The sequence below is a fragment of the Phocoena phocoena genome, chromosome 7 (genome assembly GCF_963924675.1).
Source record: "Phocoena phocoena chromosome 7, mPhoPho1.1, whole genome shotgun sequence".
In the NCBI taxonomy this organism is placed as follows: domain Eukaryota; kingdom Metazoa; phylum Chordata; class Mammalia; order Artiodactyla; family Phocoenidae; genus Phocoena; species Phocoena phocoena.
In genome coordinates this window covers 44,506,900-44,522,060 of record NC_089225.1, presented here as the reverse complement: position 1 = coordinate 44,522,060, position 15,161 = coordinate 44,506,900, and the positions used below count along the sequence as shown (strand labels likewise).

The 15,161-nt window shown below is 42.4% G+C and overlaps 1 pseudogene; it reads left to right on the top strand.

Annotated features, from left to right (window-relative positions):
• Positions 1-14,244: 14,244 nt before the first annotated feature.
• LOC136126105 (transmembrane protein 126A pseudogene) lies at positions 14,245-14,802 on the top strand (annotated as a pseudogene).
• The last annotated feature ends 359 nt before the right edge of the window (positions 14,803-15,161 follow it).

Here is a 15,161-nt window from a genome sequence, read left to right as displayed (position 1 = left end):
AGCAAACAACTGCTTAGAGATTTTCAAGCCAAAATTTATCAACAACCTAAACTCTAGCAGTGTATTCATCAAAAGGCAAACATATACCTTGTATTACTTGACCTTTCCAAGCCACCTACTTCATATTATATCTTTTATTTCATATTCAACTCCTTACTTGAAATTCAAACATCTTATTATAATCATGTGTGTGCTCTCTGAACTAAAGTGGAACATTCTAAAAACTGGTGTTTCACGTATAAAAATTGCCTTTACAATAATTCATCTATTCAACAAATATTTATTGAGTGCCAAGTGTAACACAGTTTTCTAGATCTTGCGGAAATATCAGTGAGCAAGGGAGAGGATAGTGTCTGCCCTCATGGAGCTTAGAATTTGTGTGTCTGTGGGAGGGGAGGGAGGGAGACCAACAGACAACAAAGAACTAACATTGTATATTAGGCTGTGATGGGTGTCATGGAGAAAAACCAGGGCAGGAGGTTGGCAAGTTCCAAGACTGTATGTGTGTCTTGCAGGGAAGGGGTTCAAATTTAATCAAGATTATCAGGCGAGACCCTGCTGTCAGGGTGACTTTCGAATAAAGATCTGAAGGAGGTAAGGGTGTGAGCATGAGGGTAACTGGTGAAAAAGCCTCCTACTGAGAAGGGCTGGCAAGTGCAAAGACCCCAAGGCTGGAGCTGCTTGGGCCGATTGGGGAACAATGAAGCCCTCCATGTAGAATGGCATAAGTTAGGTAGGAGATAAGGTCAGAGAGAAAAGATAGCCAGGTTAGAAATACACAAGCATTCTAAAGAGGAGGAAATGACCAATTAGTATGATTATTGGGTACAGGGACAACATCCACAGACAAAACAGTTGAAAAACTCCTGCTCCTGGACTTGACATTCCAGTGAGGGGAGACAGTGCAAAAACCAAAGAAGTGAATTGGATAGTATGCTAGAAGGTGATCAATGCAACGGGAAAGCAATGGACTGGGAAGGCTGGGGTGGGGCGTGTGAGTGCTTAGTTACCTAAAACACTGTTCCTGAGAACAACCTTAGACTGTAAACTTCTCAAGACTGGAGGCTACACTGCTGGTTCTTTTATGTATTATCCAATTCTGAGCACATCATGGGTAACTAATATAAAAATCATTACAAATCATCCTGCTAAATAATATTCATTCAACAAACATGTTTTGGTTACGTTCTGCATACGAGGGACTGGAATAGGTGAGCAAAAAGAGACATCACCTGGCTTCATGGAGTTTACAGTTTGATGGTGGGAATAACATCAAGCAAATAACCACATAAATATATGTAACATTGTCATATTGCAATAGTGATGGTGCTATAAACAGAGGCATTCGATTTTAGGAAAGCATATAATATGGAGATGAGTGACAACACATTATTCTGCCTTCAATATTTTAGTAGTAACATTGGCTTTCCCAAGCAAATTGGCTTTTTGTAGTGATGGTGAAATAGGAGCTAGAAATAGTGAAAAATTTTCTCATCCTGTTTAAAAATACATTGGAAACTACTCTTCTGAGAGGCAGTGATAGCGTCTCCAGAATTGCCTTGCAGAATTTGCTCAGTTGAAATCTGTCTGAACATGATAGTTTCTTGCCAGTGTAGTTTGAACCACGTGGAAAAGAGGAGGTTCTAAGCTAAAGCTGGGTTACCTTGAGTCATGTTCAGGAAAAGGCCACGGTTCGGTGGGTGTTCTTTAGGGTGAGGCCCTTAACAGATTCTGGAATGGACGTGAGATGCTAGTCAGGGTTCCGTTCTTTCTACAAGGCCAGCAAGTCTGACTCCAACCCAATAACTCGCTTTAGATAAACCTATTTTCGGCTTTGTTTGAAGGATGTGACTGTTGGTCATTCTTTACTGGCCATTACCTTAGATGGCTAGTGATATGGTCCAACCATTGAACCAGAAATACATTCATTCACTAGCAGCAATGATGTATTTTTCTGCATGATGCCTGTCCTTGGCGAAGGGTGCTTCAGCTGCTCCCTTCGCTGCCTTGCTGTCAATTTGATAAACGGATAGGCTTCCTTCCCAGCAGGGCTGGTGTGGCTCCAAGTTGCAGGGCTGCCCTCTTCAGCCGCCTACAGGCCATTGTTCCTGCCTCCTGTGAGCTCACAGAGCCCATTCCGGGTGCACCGGGTCATCCCCAAAAATGCTCAGGCTGACAGTGTCAGACCAGTACAAGGAGAAAATAAAGTTTTGTTCTGTTAAATGTCTCTGCCAAACTCTACAAAGACATGCTGCCAGAAGAATAAAAGGAAAGTTAATTCTGCCCATTGCACAGAGCTATTTTGAAAATTTACTGCTGGCACCTTGCAGCAGATACATTTGTTTATTTTAGCTTTTCCTTCAGGCAATTTATGGAACTCAATGGTGATTCCTTCATGTGTTGGATTTTTAAAAGGGATAAAAGAGCAAAAGAGTGTATTGATGAGCACAGTTTTTTAGTGGTAAAGAGAGTGAAACAGGATATGCCAGATCCGGAAGACTAAAGAAAGGTTAGCCCGAGAAAACCAGTCCTGTGCAAGCGTTTCTGCAGAATTGATAGCATGAGCTTTGGGGAACAGACACACTGTGGATGGATGGTTTTATTCCAGGTGCTTCTCTTACGTATATGCTCTTTTGTTCTCTACTTTAGGGGAAACCGTAACAGTAGTAGTTATACATTATGGAGCACATCTTCCACAGTAATTATGTCCTCCCTCCACACTTCCAGCGATGCTTCTGTGGGGAAGGTGAGGATTTTACGAAAGGGGAAACTTAGGCTCAAGGAGATCTAGTCCCTGGGTCTAGTTTATACAGCTAATGGTGGTAGCAGGGATTTGTTCTAGAGCCTTGTTACTTAAAGAAGGAAATAAAATGTAAGGAAAATTACAATTTAAAATTTTAAAACTTAAAACATTTTTAAAAAGGTAGTTGAGAACTTTTCCATTGTGAAAAACAGAAGGCTTCGCTACAAAAATAAAGCATATTGAAAAAGTGGGAAGATAAAGCTTAAGCTAGGGGGAAGAAGCACAGATTTTTTTTTCTATCATTATTATTTTTTAAACTCTATCTATGCCATATGTTATATATGCACTCTTTTGCTTGTATGTGTGTTTCATGATGACAAGAAATAACAGGTAAGGAAGAGAACAAATTGGTTTTTAATACTTACCCTATCCCTGGCACTGTGGTAGCACATGAAATAGGTACTTATGTTTTTAATATTAGACTTCTTCTATTTTAAGAATTTTCTTAACCATCATAAAAGTTAATGATACATCATCATTATAGCTAGATTTGTGTCCATTTTACAGATTTCAATACTTACCATTATTTCTTATATACCATGTATTCCATTCCCTTGAGTTATTTTTGCAGTTTCCTCTGGTTAGAGATTTCCTGTTGTGGGACTTTCTGAAATCCCTACATATTTGAAAATGTCTGTCTCTTGCTGTCACACAAGGATAGGTTGGCTATAGAATCTTAGAGTCACATCCTTCTTGCTTGCAAACATTACTATTTTCTAGTTTTTAGTGTTACAGATGAGATTTTTCAATATCAGCCTGATTTCTTTTTCTTTTCCAGGTGGCCTGTTGTTATTATTGTTATTTTCTGCCTGGAAGCTTGAAGAATTTTATTTTTATCCTTGGGCTTTAGAAAAATTACCAGGATATATTTAAGTTCTTGTACTTTTTCCCCCCAATATTCTACCCCAGCTCTAGGCTATTTCATTAGATATTCACAGTAATACTCTTGGAGGTTATCACAATAATACTTTGGGCTTCTTCCAAAAAGCAGAGCCTGGGACAGTGACTTAGTGTGGGTAGTTGATTTTGGGAGGTTATCACAGGGAACAAGACTGAGGGTGCTGGGAAGAGTGAAATGGGGGAGGAGGGAAAGCTAATCTCAGGGTACAGTATTGAGTTGGTTACCAACCTGGAGAACTAGGGCTCAATTTGCCTGGGTGCCTTTTGCGGAACTATGTAGGCTCTGCCTCAGGCTTATCCACCTGAAATAGGAGAAGGAAACTATTTATCCACCAGCTTCCTTTCCCCCCCCTTGGCCAAAGGTTGCTCCAGAGGGTGTTAACTTCCTTGTATTTCCTGGTTTGAGCATTTATCTCCAGAATCTGGATCTCTTAGTTGCTTTACGTTTGTTAGGCTGTTTGCTGGAATTGCATGGAAGCATCAAGAGAAGCCCCAGTGAACATCCTAGGTTAGAGCTGTATTCCTTCATGCCACCATTGTGTAGCAAATATCTAATTTAAAAAAAAAAGATTAAAAAATTTTTTATACAATTTTTAAAGGTTACTTTCCATTTACAGTTATTACAAAATATTGGCTATATTCCTCGTGTTGTACAATACATCCTTGAGCCTCTCTTACACCCAATAGTTTGTACCTCCCACTTCCCCACCCCTATGTGGCCTCTCCCCCTCCCCACTGGCAACCACTAGTTTGTTCTCTGTATCTGTGAGTCTGCTTCTTTTATGTTATGTTCACTAGTCTGTTGTATTTTTAGATTCCACATATCAGTGATATCATCCAGAAATACCAAATTTCTTGATGGTAATCAGAGTCAGTTGCCCTACCAGTGTGGGCAACTTCTTTTCTTGTTGGTCCATCCATTTGAGAGGCCCCAAATGACAAAATACATAGTAGTCATAGCTTTAAATTCAGTGGAACTCTTTCTGCCTTTCTGCGTCTACCCTCCAACTTCACCCCTAGTGCCAGGACTCAGGGCTTTTTTTTTTTTTTTTTTTTTTTTTTTTGCGGTACGTGGGCCTCTCACTGTTGTGGCCTCTCCCGTTGCGGAGCACAGGCTCCGGACCCGCAGGCTCAGCGGCCAGGGCTCACGGGCCCAGCCGCTCTGCGGCACGTGGGATCTTCCCGGACCAGGGCACGAACCCGTGTCCCCTGCATCGGCAGGCAGACTCTCAACCACTGCGCCACCAGGGAAGCCCTGGACTCAGGGCTTTTAATGCAGCAGGGCCTAAGGACCTAGGGACAGGAAGCACATATTCTGAAAGTGGGTCACTAGGAGTGGTAACGCGAGGGGACAATCCTACTTCCACCTTCTGTTTTTCAGGTCCCTGTATTCTAGTTACATGTCACCACATGTTGGGTTCACTGCACATAGAGAGTCCTGGAGGACAGCGTCCAACCTTGCTGGATGTGGTCCCCAAGCTGGCTTCCTAGCTGGGCACTTAATAGGTGATTCTCATTCTACTAGACTGGCTTCTTCAGAGTGTTGTGGTCTATGGTAGGGTCTGAGGATTCTCTCGCCACCCACTCATTTCATTTACCTTCGCTGTAAAACACGTCCCTTGATCTGAGGCAATGTCATTGGGATCCTATGTTGTAAACCGTACACTCTTCAAGCCCTCAGATGATGCTAGCTGAGGAGGCTTGGATAGGAAAAGCAAACTCATAATCAAAGCAAGTGTAAGGATGTATTACTGCCCTTCTAGGATGTCACCCACTTGTCACCACATAGTTGGCCTCCTTGAGGGATGTTTCTATATTGAAGCACCATATTGCAGACCTGCAGCTGGCATCTTAGGAGTTCAGCAGTGGCAGTAGTTACATCTGTCTTAGTGGGAGAGAGCCCATCCTTGCCCCCAAGGCTGCCACATTCATGGGACTACTGTGCTAGCACTGGGGTGGCTGAGGTCAGAAGCTGACTGATATGCACTGGACAAGTCAGCCTAGTCACCAGATTGTCCAGAACCTCTCTGAACACTCTAGAATGTTCCCAGTGGCCATTAACACAGGACACAAATACCCATATATGCTTTGGTCCCTCTGCCAAAGATTCATCCATAAACCTGTTTCTCAAACTTCCTTGTCTCTAAGCCTCTAATCGTGCTCGTTTCAGGATCTTGACCAATCAACAAAGCCCTCTGTCAGCCCAGAAGGCTGTGTATATCTGTGTTTTAGGCAGTTTCTCCCTGCATACAAGGTATATAACCAAGTGTGTTGCTCAGAGTCATACCTGCTGGGAAAACTTCCCTTTTCCACTTACCTTCAAGGCCACCTTTGAGTGGGGCTGTATTGTGCATTTTCAGCTATCATAAATGCATCGCACTAATCCATCTGTGAACCAGGCTCAAACATTTCCTCCTCTGTAAGTTGGTCATAGGGAAGCCTCCACGAGTGTAGCTGAAGGAAGGCATCAGTGCAACAGAGGAAAGTCGTGAGGAAGTCGAGGCCACATGCTTAATGCAACTTACTTGTGCTCTCTGGACCTGCTCAATCCAGTCCCGCATGTAATGTACTATTTACGTCATACTGTGGTTTGCTTCTGTTCCTGGATAGCCTTATGACTTTGTGGATCTCATAATCCCACTCACCATAGGCAGCTCCAGGTGCTTAGTCACTCTTGATGTCCTAGTCTCTACTAGGGCTCAAAAGCATGCCAGGAGCTGCTCTCAAAATGGCGAGAAGTCCTGTGTCTTCGAAGGTTTGACCTTGCTCCAGAACCCAGGGTCTGTGCTGGGACTCTTATATATTGAGGCTTTTTTTTTTTTTTTGAAAGAAAAATTTATTGTACATTTAACATAATACAGAATAGTGTTCCCTGAGATTGGGGAACAATACAATTACACGTGAACGCGTACACTTAAAGACAGTCAAGGATAACAGAATTGAGATCTCAAGATGGCCTTATTGTTCATCTAGCCTGATCCCTTCACTTTAAAAGAGATGTAAGAGTCAGAGACTCAAAGTAGGGTATGTGAAACAAAACAACCTGGACCAGAACCTGACCCTTTGTCCAAGGTGCTTTTTCCTCCTCTACACAAAATGCATATGTGCATTGATGCAGCCATTCATTCATTCAACAGATATTTACTTAGTGCTACTATGAGGCAGAAACTGCAAGGTATGAGATAAATATCAGGAAGAATACTCCCTGTGTAGAAAAGGAACCTCAAACTCAGTAGTCTTCAGGACTATGCAGATAAAAGTAGGCTGGGTGGATGTAAGACAGAGGAAATGGAGGTGCCCATGGCAGACTAGAGAGTCCACGCTCCTACTAAAGGCATTCCCTGGCTTTGTTTTTTGATGTTTAATTTAAACACTGCGCTGGCCCAATCACATAGCAGAAAACATAATTGGATTTAGCCATTTGGTATCAGTTCTCAACCCCTAACTACAGTTACAGCTTTGATTTTGCTACCAGGGCTGAGATATCTGGGCTAACTCTGGTTCCTTAACATGATACAATGTATATGTAATTTAAGTATATATGCGAAGAATTAAGTACAAATTCAGTTATTCATGAGCACTAATGGCTTCAACTAAAGCAGATCGTTTTATTTTTAAACATGGCAAACAAATCCATTTATCTAGATGCCATATCTGTGTACAAGTAGATAAGATTTTCACTGTTTTTTCCAGCAAGGTCATATTGAGGTTTGACAGAGACTATATACAGCGTCCTAATGCACTATCCATCTTCTAGGTCATACTGCCTGAGCATCAGGGCAGCTTGGACTGCAGTCTGGACCTGCTATAGGGTCCTTGCCTGTTCTGGGCAGCATATACCACACCTTGGTATATGGCAGCCTTCCAAGACACCAATAAATGGTTCACAGTGTACGACTATGTATGGTATGTGTTGACACCAGTATTCAAATAAGCCTGCCACGTGCAGTGCCTCTTTATTAGTGATAGGACGTGTAGGTCAACAATTTGTCATTTATATTAAAAAATTTCCCACATGTTCCCATTCATTGGATCTTTAAAAACATCATCCATGTGGTGGGTCCTTGAAACTTTGAGGGTTTTATCATCTACCCTCTAGCATGTATGTATCTTACCAGGACAATCTAAATACCTGCTGCCTTCTGATCACCAGGTCCGATCACCGTGGCACCATCAGCGTTGTCAACCAGCAATCATGCAGGTTCTGTGCAATATCAAGACGATCGAGGTCTCTGTGGACTATATTGTGACAGAGAACAGATTTAGCCTGGTTCTGGGGTAAGACAGACAGTGAATACTATGGACTTTTCTACATAACAGCAAACTGTTTTTGATCCTTATTATTTATGGGGATTGAGAAAAAATACATTTTTCTGCTCAAAAGTGCCAGAAGCTGTGATAATCTGTTCTAGGAAAATACTACACCTGGTATAGCAGTTGTGATTGTGATGACCACTCGTTTATGTTTATTTTGGTCCATTGTCATTCACCATGATCTCTGTAAGTTTTGCAGTGGCCAAATAGGTAAACTGAAGTGGGTATCCTTGCATCCTTCAAATCTTTGATAGTGGTGCTAATTTCTGAAATTCCGTCTGTGACATAATACTGCAGATTTAGGGACTTCCTCTTGCCCCTTGCAGACACTGTTGCCCTTATTCCTTTGGCCAAAGAACAAATCTTGATTGAACTGCGGGAACGGGCGATAACTGCACAGATGGTCTGTGGACCCATTGGACCACTCCGGGATGGATGTGGGCCAGGAGTCCACTCATTATCTGGCTTACATGAGCCTTCTCTAATAAAGGGTCCAGTGGCATTTTAGATTTCTTGCTATCAGAGTCAACTCAGACCCTGTGCCTAACAGCCCCTTGAATGGTCTGGGTATTCTTCTTTCCCCAGTACATACTTATTCTGGTAACTAATTTCAGATTCCTTTGGGAATCAGGGAATATTTACTACATATAATTACAGTGGTATTTCAGGATTCTTCCTTGAGGAGACCTAGCCTCTTCATTAGTCAGTGAGCTCTGGTTTGAGACTGAGCTCAGCGTCTGAGAATTGACTTAGATCTAGAAAATGAGTGAGCGTGTGATTTTTCCATCACGGTGGCTGACACCAGTTTTTTGCTTGCTGAATTTCAATTCCTGGTTACACAGATGACACAAAACTCTAGTTGGCTGCCCATCCATCTTGCTCCCATGATCTATTAACAATTCCCACAGATCCCTGTGGGTTAAGGCACTCTGATTGTCACTCTGGCCTTGCTGTCCATTTCAATAATGATGTCCACCCTATTTCTGTAGAGACTAAATTGCCTCTGCTATTTTAGAATCCTATCAATTCCAGTAATATCAGGGAAACCAGTTCCAATATAGTATCTCTCACCATCAGTCAGCAGCCACAGCCAAGCTTCTCCACCATGTTGTGCTTCCCTTCATCATGCAATCTTTTTTTTTTTTTTTTTGGTATGTGGCAGCCATGGCTCACGGGACCAGCCACTCCACAGCATGTGGGATCCTCCGGGACGGGGGCACAAACCCGTGTCCCCTGCATCGGCAGGCGGACTCTCAACCACTGCGCCACCAGGGAAGCCCCCATGCATTCTTTACTGACTGAGTGGAAGAGAGTCTTTTGGGCCTCCTCAGAGATCATAGTCAGGTGGAGGTTTCTTTGATCTAACATAAATCTATTACAGCATTCCCATCTCTCTCTCTGAGCCTTTTGATCCTTTTCCCAAATACTCTGCCAAAACATTTTTATACCTGATTTACTTTGGTCAGGTCCAAGCTTCAAAGAATGATCCCAGCAGTGTATTAGGACCAATTTTTTTTGTCCTTGCTAAGACATCGAGCCCTCTATCATGGGAGAGTGTTCCAATGTCAATAAATTCTCCGCTCTCCAGCCTTACACTCTAACCTCATATATGAGTACCCTCAAGATCTACACTTGTTCCCTTAGTTTCTGTATTGCAATTCTTTAGCTGTGCTGTTTCTTCCCGGAGCAAGGAGCATGTATCCCCCTGTGGTGGTGCTGTGACCTAAACATTCCTAGCATTACAGCTCTGACACCACAGGATAGGAACCAATGTTCTGCTATTATACACACACCTTATTAGTATAAATCTGCTGTATTCATGTATGCACTTATAGAGCAGAGAAATAACCTTCTGATGGGTCCAGTCCAGAGCGGTGAAGGGGACAGTGTCTGAACACGAGAGAAAGGAGTGTATCTTATGAGGCATCTTCCTCGGATGAGGTTTTTGTAGGGTCTCTCTGTCAGGGTTTCTCAACAGCAGCACTGTTGGTGTACGGGCTGGGCAATTCTTTCTTGTTGGGGACATCGCAGGTTGTTAACAGTGTCCCTGGCCTCTTTCTAGTAGATGCCGATGGCACCTCCCTCCCACAGTTGTGATCACCAAATCTTCCCGGTGAGAACCACTGCTTGGATGATTGGACCCAGGCTCTTGCAGATGCCTCTTAGGTGATGGCAGGATTCCTCGGGGTGCAGGTGAGGTGAGGTGTCGTTGGTCTCTTCCTCTGCACGTGAGGTAGCTGCAGCAGTGGCTGGAGCAAAAATGTGGGCTAAGAAGATATAAGCTAGGACATAAAATATGTCTGACCTAAAGGAAGATCATACGTGCTCATTTCACAGGAGTGAACACTGAGGCTCAGGAAGGCAAAACAACTTAGGCTGATACATTTAAGTTTGATGCCCTGGGCATAAAGGTGAATAAGACACAATTCCTCTCCTCAAGGAATACTCGGTCCAGCAACTGTGAAGGATTATATAATTAATCATTGCACATAAGTTTTGATGAGGTCATATAACCAGCAATTAACAAAGCTGAAAACAGAATGAGGTAAAGCTGAAAACAGAACGAGGTGTATTCATGTTAGTACCACTTCATATGCCTCAGGATTTGATTATATTTACTGCATGCTAGAATTTTTGCTAAATTATTTGTGTACCTGGTATCATTTAACATTCATAGAAATGTAACCAAGTAGGCAGTCTCCTTCCCATTTTTCAGATAATGAGGTGGCCCTTTTTTATACACCTTCACGTGACCTAGACACATTACGCTTCAAGAGACGCTGCTCTGTAGAGGAGGATGACCTCAGGCTGATAAAATCAATGCAGACAAGCACGGAGATGCAGGCACAAGATAATGCAGGCCTTGGCGGGACACAGCAGGACCCAATGACCCTTTGCATTAGGTCCATCTTCTTCCTCCAACAGCGTGACTGATTAAGATATGGGCTGATACTAAGTAGCTCAACTCTTTTTAACAGTGGCTTGTGAAACTGTGGAAACTATCTAAAAATATAGAACTACTGTGAGAGAAATAATGTTGTTACAAGGGAATTGATAACCAAGGATAATGGGAAGGGGAAGAAATAGCAAGTTGGAGCTAATTACCAGGGAAAGCCCCCTGACACTGAGAATGGTGGGCCAGGATAACAGTCTCCTGAGGGGAGTGGCAGAATCACCATCAGTTAGTACATTTAAAAATAGACAACAGAGCTAGAAACAGGACTATTGGGAATGATCTTGCATTAGGCAGGAAGGGAGGTAATTGACTAAGTGACCTAATATTAAGAGCTTTCTTTCTCATGAATTTCTAGAATTCTAAAAAAAAAAAAAATAAAACCTTATAGGCTGTGTACAGAAATGTGGGTACCTAATGACTGGAGATGCCTAAATATAGCCCCAAATTATTCATAAATGGAAAATGAGAGCAGCCGTGCCCCAGATGAAGCACAATAGGAGGGTCAGAGGAAATGTAGGAGCTGGACAGGGAAAGCATTGTCAGGAGTCAGATTTCTCTGAAGCACGCACACAGGGCTGTGCCCAAGTATACGTGGGCTGGGAGAAGACTGTATTCGTTAATTACTGAGAGGTGTCTTTTCCTTTCCTCTTTCAGTCCTACTTTCCCATGATGTCAGATGGAGCTTGCAAAGACCACCCTTCGTGGACTCCTATATCATCTATATCTTCCAAGTTGGCACTCTCCTTTCCTTAAAACTGATAACTGGTATGATCTCAAAGCATTGTTTCCCAATTCAAAGTCCAAAGCTTGACTCTCAGCCGCTGGAGCCTTGCTAAAAATGCAGATTTCAAGATCTCACTGCGGGCCCATGGCATCTAGATGTTTGTGAACACATGAACCTGCATTTTTAAAAAGTTTCCCTCGGTCTAAGTCTTACATGCAGCATTAAGTTGGGGAAACTCTGCCTGGGGAAGGGCAGGCTGGCTAAACAAAAAGAAACCACAGGGAAGGGAAGTGTAGCCCAACCATCCTCCCCTCTTCCCTCATTTGCTTTCCCTGATCTTTCTTTACTCCCAACCAAAAGAGACCTCCTTAAACTTCCGTATCACTCTTGTACTTAGTATGTGTTTACACACCTATAATTTATATTTTACCTACTTTCAGAAAGACTCTAATATAATTTTCTTATATTTCTAATATGCTGTCTATGATTTCTCTGCTTTGTATTTGTGGTACTGTTTTATTTATTTATTGTTTTGCGGTAGGCGGGCTTCTCACTGTTGTGGCCTCTCCCGTTGCGGAGCACAGGCTCCGGATGCGCAGGCTCAGCGGCCATGGCTCACGGGCCCAGCCGCTCCGCAGCATGTGGGATCTTCCCAGACCGGAGCACGAACCCGTGTCCCCTGCATCGGCAGGCGGACTCTCAACCGCTGCGCCACCAGGGAAGCCCTGTGGTACTGTTTTAACCCTCTAGAGGACAGGGATTAGGACTTAACCATCTTTCTATCCTTCGCCATTTTGTGGAAAAGAATAGATTTATTTTTCAATGCAGCTAAGCACATCTGGAAAAAGTAATAAAAATCAGGCTTGCATTAGAAACCCAGGGTGTGTCAGCTTTGCCAATGTGAGAAGGCACAGTATGGAGGCTGGACACTGAGCTTGATGTCGAGACCTGGCTTTTGTTTCAGCTCCATCAACCATCGCGTATGAACATTTCAGCCAGTCCTGCAGCCTCCCAGTTTATCTTCCTGTAAGCAGGGATAACAATCACTTTCTTACTTCTCTCACAAAGCAGCTGAGACAGTAAGCATGATAATATCACTATTTCATATCACTTTTCGCTTAGGAAAGCTAAAAACGACATCAACGTTATCAGCATCATCATTTCACAATCTACAAACCATTGAACAGGAGTTCAGTCTGGGTTCCCCAGAGAAAATTATTTTCCCTCATCCCAGAACATGCAGGATAAAACAGTAAAAAACAAAGATTTCAGGAATTACATCTAGTTGAAATGTATATCAGTGGTCGGTCTTCTAATTCCCCAGATAATGCTAGATCTCGAGACAAGGAAAATAATTGACGTTTAATTTTTGACATGCTACCTAATGAACAGCTAAGCCATTTTCATAGAAGGTAAAATTACAGCACTGCTGCTGGTATGCATCTCCTATATCTAAAGTTAATTGGATTTTCCATTATGATGAGGCTTGTTTTTTAGAACTGAATCTCTCAGTCTCTTCCAATTGCTCTGAGTTGGTGAGACAGGAGATATATATAAGGCATGGATTGCGGAGGTATCTCATGAGGTCAAAGAATCCCTAGTATACTGAAGCATTACAGTGTGCAAGCAGGAGCTAGGATTTGTGTAGAATGTATGTCTTCTCAAAATGAAGTTTTTCAGGAGGGAAAATTGACTACCTGTTACTGTAGTCTCTCTCTCTCTCTCTCCTAGACAGTAATGTGTTTTAGCTCCATTAAGATATTGAGTGTTATCTGTGCAGACTGGAACAAAATAACCAGACCAACTTTTTTTTTTTCCCCTAGTCCAATTGATTGCTCTACAGATTACGTAATTTAGCATCAGTTTGCTCTCTCTGGTGTTTTGAAACATGAAAAGAGCTTTCAAAGTGAGAGAACCGATTTGAAAAAAGCTTCAGCACCACTGTTGGGCCAGGAGACAATGGGGCTTTCCCAGTTGTGAAATGGCAACTCACACTGTCACCTTGAAAATCACAGTGAACAAGGGTGTGGCTGCATATATGCCAGCAACCTCAAAGAACCAGAGAATGGGTCTCTGGGGAGGTGAACAGCCAGCCCAGTGTGCTCAGGGCCCATGAAGTAGTCGGGAGAGTTGCTTGCTCTAGGCTTCCACACAGGAAAGAACTTCTGTTTGAAGTTTTGACATTCTCTATGAAAAAAGACTACGTGTCAAGTACTTTCTGGTTGTATGACCTTATCGACGATTATGTGCAATTATTTATTATATACTATTGCACAGTTTGCTGGACTGAGAATTCCTTGAGGGAGAGTATTATGTCTTAATCACCTTTATGCCCAGTGCAGTGTATCAAACTTGTGCATCAAATTAAGTTTTTAAAATATCTATTTGTTTGTGTTAAGGGCATTCATTTGTTAAGTCTGAACCCTAAAACTATGCTGAAGGAGGGCTGCACCTGGATGAGTTGAGCAAAGGTTGGAGTGAGCCCTCGCATGGCTGAAGAAGACTAGAGGAAGCAGCGAGTGCTGGGTGGAAAGAGTAAGGCTCAAGATGGAAAATCATGAACCAGACGATACTGTCAAGGAGAACTTGATATCATAACCAGGAAAATTAACCAACTTCCGGAAGCAGAAAGGAATCTGCTTGAAAATGGATCAACTTATATTGGACTTAATGCTGCTCTCTGTGGCCTAATAGCAAATGGTCTTTTTTGATGCATCTTACCTGTGACACAGTCTCATATAGCTGCTGGTTTACCAATGGCAGTGATCCCATTTTTGATGGCACACGTATCTTACAAAGGTTTTGTGATTTGCATAGTGAAACCTGTACCATAACACATGGTGGATTGGTTGGTCTTGTTTTTGGTGACCTGTACCCTGTTTTCTTGGCTATCCCTTGTGAATGGTGGCCTAACCAGGTATAACTCAGCCCTGCTACCTGAGAAAGGAAACAAATTACTGGATTAGGATGACTAAACCTGTCTTTAGAAAGATGTTATTTCTAATTTTGCTCCAGACTGGGCTTTCAGCATACCTTGGGTCTAGACAATATAAATTACTTATAAAGGCTCTTTAGATACCTGAACCTGGCCTAGAAATTCAGTAATTGTTAAGCACATCTGTACACAAAAATAAAGATTGTAAAAATAACCTACATCTAAGTATGAATAAAGAGACATAATTTTTAAAAATATACCTTAATTTTGTTAACCTTATTATGGTATTGCTTATGTTTTTAAGTCACAAGGAATCTAAAAATAAAGTGACATGGGCCCCTCTGGACTTCCAACAACCCTGACCACACATGGAGCTGCTGCACCAACTGACATCAATGAGGAGAGCGTCAATACAGGCTCTTGAAGATGGGAAGAAGCTGCGAGAGACAAATTAGGGGGACAGCTGGTGAAAGCCATGGATAGACTTAGCCAGATTCCAAAATGTTTTAAAAGCATTTCTCCAAATATC